General features: G+C 38.3%; 1 protein-coding gene across 1 annotated transcript in view; it reads left to right on the top strand.

Annotated features, from left to right (window-relative positions):
• LOC138059734 (polycystin-1-like protein 2) overlaps positions 1–7,500 on the top strand; it is a 128,274-nt gene that overhangs the window by 86,512 nt on the left and 34,262 nt on the right. The gene's annotated exons all lie outside the window — the stretch shown is intronic.

The raw sequence follows: 7,500 nt of genomic DNA, 5'->3' as shown, positions 1-7,500 counted from the left end.
GCCCAAACCCTTTAGCAGTGCTAAACTTGGACCTAATTAGGCATAAAACGATATTTACTTTTAGGCTTAACTGTTAGCACTTAATAATAATGATAATAATAATAATAATAACAACAACAATAATAATTATTAATTTTTTTAATTATAAGTTTAAGCTCTTAACTGGGGTTAATGAGCCTTAAGGGAGTACTATTTATTCCTCACTTGTCCCTAGTGTACTCTACTCTCCTCACCCTCGCAATCAAGGCTTGTCCCGTAGTCAAAAGCTCATTGTTTAGGTCAAAGTACTTTCACTTTTACAGTGTTAAAGCGGTTGCCAAAGCTTCCAGTAGTTTTCCACAACATCACGCGATTCTCACCTGTTCACCTTGTAAATCCCCCAGACCATTAGTCAGCCACATTTCAGCTTTGCTCTTCAAGCAAGTACCTTGAGTTGCACTCTTTAAGATCGCATTTTTCCCACCCTCCCACCCAACTGGAAGCTTTGTCTCCTTTAATTGCCATGGCTGCTTTGTCATGCAAATTCTTTCATTATACTATTCTCATCTATTTTATTTTAGTTTTGGGTATTTTGTCTCATCGTTCGTTCTTATGGACATTGTATTATTCCGCATGTTCCACCGCTAACTTACAAAAAAAAAAAAAAAAAGGTTAATTCAGAAAACTCAACACTAGGTGTGTCCTTTTACTTTCTTACTTACTTATTGGTGGCAGGGAAGTGCACCCTGGGCTGCACTTTACCCCACAGTAGTGGGACAGCCCTCCTTGGCAATAGGTCCGGCTTGCTTTACTCCAAGATGGTACAACTCACCATCTGACCTATTCTCCTTCCAGAAGGGCACCCTCTTCTGGTCCACCCTATGTTACATTCTAACGTCGGTTGCCTAGAGACACCGCTACTCTAGGGGGTCCTCCTAGGACACCGCTACCCTAGGGGGCATAGGCTCTGCCTTCCCTGCCACCCAAGTTCCGCCAAAAGATAGTGATTAACAATAATTATATTTTTATAAAAAAAAAAATTATAATAATAATAAATAGATAAAAGGAGATTCTGTGTCCTCCTCCTTTTCTAGTTTCACAAGCCTTGCAGAGGGTGGAGGGAGGAGTAATCATCATTACCCTCGGTTGCCCATGCCCCTCTCCTGGGCATGCGAATATCCCCCGCGGCTTTCCCCCCTTTTTATGTCACTGACCCTTAGGGACTCATTAATTATAATTATAACAATAGTAAAGAATTTTTTTAGCGCCTTAATTTCGCTTAGCCCAAAGGCACTGTTTACAATAGTTGTTACCTATGAAAATTAAAATCTAATAAAAAACAGGATATAAGGCCATACGCATATATATTAATAATTAATGGCTTTTTCAGCGAGTGATTAACCCATTGCCTCGTCTGGCGTTACACAGAGTTAAATACAAGTATGGTGGTTTTATGGGTGAATGGGTTAATCTTAATATTATATATTCTATATATATTAATCTTAATCATAAGGTCAAGTCACTAATCATAATTGTTGTTGTAAAGTAAAAAGAAATGCTTTGAGGTTTTCTTAAAAAGCTCCAAAATGTTAATTGATCTTATGTCTAGTGGTAAACCATTCCAGACTAGGTGCTACAGCGCAAAATGCTCTTTCGCCATATCGTAAAGTGTTGGTACAAGGAATTTCTAATAAATTCTTAGAACTAGAATGCATTTTCGTGTAGGCTTGTTCTGAACGATGAGGTCACTCAGATAGATAAGATGGTGCCAAATTGTTTAAGTACTGAAAGTAATTAGCAAAGTTTTGTAGGTTATGTGCTTCTCAACAGGAGACAGTGGAGCTCATGTAGAATTGTTGTGATATCATCAATTTCTTTGACCCACTAACCAGACAATGCACGCTGCATTTTGCACTGAATTGGAAAGAGGTTAAGAGTTTGGGGCTTTTTCAACAATTACATTATAACCCAAGTCTGCCATTTTAACCCTTGGGTCCGCAATCTTGCATTTTACACTGAACCAATTTGAATTACCAAAACACATGTTACATGATTTAAAAGGAAGAGTGAGGTCTGTATCAATCAATAGAACAAGGTCACTGGCAGCCTTGCAGCTGCTCATAGGCAAGGTCCCCGTGAGCAAACTCGTTAAATGGCCTATTGCAACCTATCACAAAACCCTGCTATTTGTGCCACATTTCACTTACTGCCCGACTTACTGTGGCATTTGTAAAGAAGGAAGGTTGGTCAAGAGACGGTCATAGTTACAAGTGGGCAGACAACAACAACTCTGAGAAATACAAGGACCTAAAACTGCCTACTTTTGACAACAATCTTATGCCTAATATATCATGAACTTATGATGTTGATAAATCCCTTATTAATTCAACAGCTTTAAGAGTTGAGAAAAAAGAAGAGATAATGATAACATGAGTTTGAACCCCTTTACTTCCTAAATAATTATTTACCCGCACTCAATGTCAAAAGGTAAACAGACATTAAAAGTGGCCACCATGACGAAAATCGCACATCTTTTCTATCGAAGCCATTTACGACATAAATACGCTAAGCCTGCATGGAAGAAAAATGCTCTTTACTATCTGTCAATAAATATCTCTTTTTGTTCCAGAAATATTCAAGTTTTTTTAAATCTGCAAATTAACCAAGTGATGATGTCATACACTCAACCAAATTTTGATCAAATATGATGAAACAGGATACATGTAATCAATCAACTACCAATTGCATCAGAAATGTTTGATTCTTTGCATTAAAATTCTACTAAATGTGCGCAACCATTTGAGCGTAACAGTTTTCGTTACCATAGCAACATACTGGTCCCAGACCTATCTTTGTCAAAGGGCTCACACAAAAGATACAGATCTAGATTCCCTTTACAAATCTCCTCCCAGGGATCGGGAGGAACAAGGCTTATTAAACTGGTGAACACCAACAAAATATCTTAGGGAACAAGGTAAAATAATACCTGGTACATAATTTTAGGGATCAAAAAGTTGGGAACAACCTGTTAAGGCAAACCAAGACAACTTATAACCCCTGTTCCCACTTGACCACTGTCACCACATTCCAACACATCACCGGTAACTCCTAGATTAAAGACACGACTGAAACTATGGGTAGAAGTTTTGCCCCAGGCTTTGGGTTAGGCTGTAGAGTTTTCCTTTCCAAGCATGTGCCCCTGGTCCCACTTACTACTGTAGCGTATGACCCTCTGAAATTTCACTGGAGATGAACTGGCTTGCAGTTTCCTGCGATTTAAGCCTGTGTAACAGTGCTCAGTTACAAAGTCAGGTTAATGATGCTTCAAAGACGAATAAATGAACAACTGACTGGGTTTTAACAGAATTTAATTACCGTTCAAAGACACTTTTCAAAAACTACTTTGTTCACAGCAAGTCTGGCCAGATAAACCCCAAAGGGGACGTTAGCACTAATTTTCAAACACTACTAGTTATTTAAATCGTTTATTAATCCAGGCCAATACCGGTGTTGGGGGAGGATTGGAAATTTTAACATGGATAAGTTCTATACATTGAGAAAAGGGTGCACCGGTTTTTTCTGCACTTCAAGTGTTTGGTGGCTATATCCCACCAATGCAGACATCCCCGTAGAAAGAGCTAAGGCGATCTTCAGTTCACTTATTCACAAAACATACTTCCAAGTCATTTGGGAGGCCACATTGACTGCCACAGCTTTTTTAGGAAGTAAAATCTACAGTAATAATATTAGCATACATTATGTTTATAAAAGCCTTCTCAAATAAAAGTCGCATTTTTAACTCTTGCAACCAAAGTTGTAATCACTAGGAATTAACCCACTGTACCCTTGGCAGTGAGATTAAACGATTTTAAGTGTGTCTACTGGCCTGATGATTTTCTTTCCTCATCAACTGGCGGCATCCGCAGTCATTTGAGGTGTCAATGGGAACCTAAACATTACTGAAACGGCCAGCCCATATTTGTAAGAGTGTTGGTCATGAAAAAAAAAAAGATCTTCATTAACACAGAATGAAAGTTACATGTTACAAGGTGAAAAAAACGAAAAAACAAAAAAAAAACTGGGGCAAAAAAAAAAAAAAAATAATTTGGTTTTTTGGGGGGGGGGGGAATACAATCATAAAATATGCTCCAAAGGCATCAAAAACCTTTTACTCCCTCTTATCTACATTATGGGTCATCTCAAAATGTTCTGGTTTTCAAAAACATTAGTTCTTAACTACAAAGGAAACTTACTTCTATATAACATAAAGTTCTTTTACCTGGCTGTGAGATAGGTGTACTTGTACTGTACATCACGTTCAATATGAGCAAATGACCTTCTAGTGATCTTGGTTACAAGTTGCAAGCTCGTACAGTCTTCGGATTCCTACTGTACATAAAAACTTAATCTCACTAGTAAAAAGTGCATTTAAAAGACCATGAAGAAACTTGCAATACATACACCAAGAACAAACATAACAGAATTGATCCAACTAGAATCTTCAGTCTAAGGTGCCTGCTGTTTGTTCCCTCATAGCAAATACAACCTTGATCAATGAAATAACATTGTCCCACACAAGAAGCAAGGTAGTCTTGTTTCCACTGTAATAAATGATTTGCAACATATTGAAGCGATAAATTAGTTGAGTCCTTTTGCTTCCAATAATATTAAACTGCAAGTCCGCCATCAGAAATCAAGCTCAGTCTTCTGCCATAATCAACATCTCCCTACAAATAAGCCAACCAAAGGAAACATGACTCAGTGGTTTTAATCGGCACAGAACAGCCGATGAAAAGAATCAGCTACTACACTCAAGAGAAGTAATATTGAAGTAATATTCTTTCAAACCTAAGATAAAATTCATTTTGAGATGAGCCTTTATTTTCCACTTTCTGAGGAACCAAAGGAGTGAAAAATGTTTTCTCACACACCTTTGGGCTGGCCCAAGGGGCCCTTACATCACATGGTTCGGTTGGCTTGTTTTTCCCTGCCTGCCAGTGTTGACTACTTTCAGAGCTAAGTTCCCCACCCAACCCTCCCATTGACTTGAGATCTCAACCGTATCAGTTGGGATATTCTTCATTTGATTCTGTATTCAGTGTGTATTTCATTCCATGCTAGGTGTGTGTTTGGTTGTGAAATAAAATATCAGTTTGCAATGGTCATCTTGACAACACTCCCAGAATTGTGTGGGAAAGAACACTCAAACCAGCCACTAGCTTCAAGTTTTATTTGAAAATCCTGATGACTTAACACACACCATGCAAAAAATATCTTAATAGTTATCTTATTCCAAAGTTGCTCTTTTAAAGCCAGCCAGCCTGGAATTTGTCACTCAAATTTCCCATAAAGTGAAGGTTACGAGCACAAAAAGAAATAATATTGTCCTTCCAGAAAAGTTTTAAAACTAGTATACCCAGATAAAATGTCATGAGGGTTTATTCCGGAACACAAATGTACTAGAGCCTGCATGTTTTTCTCAAATCCATCATTTCACTTCTCTAGGTCGTCTTCTGGATCGTAACTGATAGTCCAAGAATGTACATACCCACCGCTTCGTGGTAGTCATCCCATTCCGCATCAAGATCCTCAGCAGGTGACATTTGCTCTTTGCGAGCCACCACCTCACCACCCCCTTCCTCTGCTACTCCCTCTACCTCTTCCCCCACGACTTCCCCTCTGCCTCCAGACTGTTGTCGTCTTCTGAAACACATTCTTCAAATGACTTCAACGCTTGTATTTGATAATCCAAGATTTAGCCATTTTTGAGCAACAAACAGCACATTCTCAATGTTAACAAGTTGAAATAAATTAATTTAAGACCCCGTTTAATCATCCCGGTTTATCTTGTTTTCGCAGCTATACGACACTTAACTAATCTAACTGGTTAAATTTCAGCCACAATTTGAAATATTATCAGGACTCAATAATTTCTGCTATTGGTTCTGCACAAAGCACCCACCTGTCACTCTGCCCCTGACCTCCTCCTCGCCTCCCCGCCTGATACGAAAATTTCTGTTCCGCTTACGCATTTCAATGACCATTTCTCTTCCGTACAACAAACCACCTGACATCGCAGAAAAATGTAGTTCTGATACAATACAGCAGCAAAATGCGATCGCAATTTGATGTGCAAATGCTCATTACAAAGCTTCCCTCCAACCCTCATTTTCAATCCGAACCACAGCCCAGGATGTGTAAAGTTTATTATCTGTTAAGATTTTTAGGTTATTATAGTTTTCAAGTTCCTACCAGCAGTAATGAAAGATCAAGACATGAAAATGCTGGCTCAAACAGGCCCAAACTCTGTGATACTGGTACAATAGCACTAAGCCCACTGGATAGTCATTACGTTGTGCGTCCATAAATAAAACCCCTTCATTGATGATGCTAAGAATGTACATGAAAAACATTCATGACCGACAGAAAGAACCAAGTTATGATTTTCTTTTAACTGTGATGAGCTACAAAGTCTGCCGCAGTTCACATTTATAACAATACTTGGCATTCAATTGTTATTCTTGAGATTCGTTATGCTTAAAGGAACATCTCTGTCAAATGAGATGCATGGTGCATGTCCGTATTGATACGAAACCTCCATTGATCATCCTTGTCTCTATCTTGTAATAGCGGGGAATCCCTTGCAATCAGAGGATGAGTACTTGAATTAACTGATGGATTTAGATTTATTAAATAGTGTTCTTATTTCTTTTTGCCTCGACTGTGTATACTTTATTACTAATTGTGTCGATGTACTGATTTAATTGTTTTGATATTGGCTGTGATTTGGCATGTCAACAGTGAATAACACCAGTGGATTCTCTCAGTTGGACCGTGAAGTTACAATGCAACTTATGGATATCCACAATGAAGACATCAGAGACCTTGAGCCACGGAAGTCAGTTTGGGATCACTGGAATTAGATATGAATAAGTGGATAGGCATTGTCAAGTTGCTGCGTCATTGTTTTGTACGGAGTGAGCTACTGTAACTATTTTGCTCATTTTCTCTCTAATATTTTCAGAAGTTGTTCTGGAAATCTTGATCTTATATCATCGAATTCAACCTATGGTGTGCAGCGATTTTTGTTTCTCATAAAGCTCATGTCAGGGTCAAATGTTTCCTGGTATTGACCAACATGTGCAAGCCATTTGCATACGTGACTCGATTACAAAAGTTTTGGGCAGTAGTCTCTATATTCACTGGTTTTGCTCAAATTGTTCTATTATCAAACGAAATAATAGTATCTATCCAGTCCTTTCTCCAAGAATGAAGACATATGGTACTTGTATCATGTCTGTTTTGTATTTAAATCGCTGTCACACACAGCCCACATTGGTTGAGGAAACCCTTCATTATCTTTGATTGGTATAAGAGTGGCACTTGCTTTATGTATTGAAAATATATCTTTGTATTCTTCAAGCCAACTTTTCTTTCATTCACGAATAGGAAGGACCCTGTCATTTATTTTCCTCCTGAGTGGCTACATTAAGCAGACTAAAAACAAACAAACGCACGCAG

Source organism: Montipora capricornis, chromosome 8 (genome assembly GCF_036669925.1).
Source record: "Montipora capricornis isolate CH-2021 chromosome 8, ASM3666992v2, whole genome shotgun sequence".
Taxonomy (NCBI): domain Eukaryota; kingdom Metazoa; phylum Cnidaria; class Anthozoa; order Scleractinia; family Acroporidae; genus Montipora; species Montipora capricornis.
This window is presented reverse-complemented; position numbering and strand designations above follow the sequence as displayed.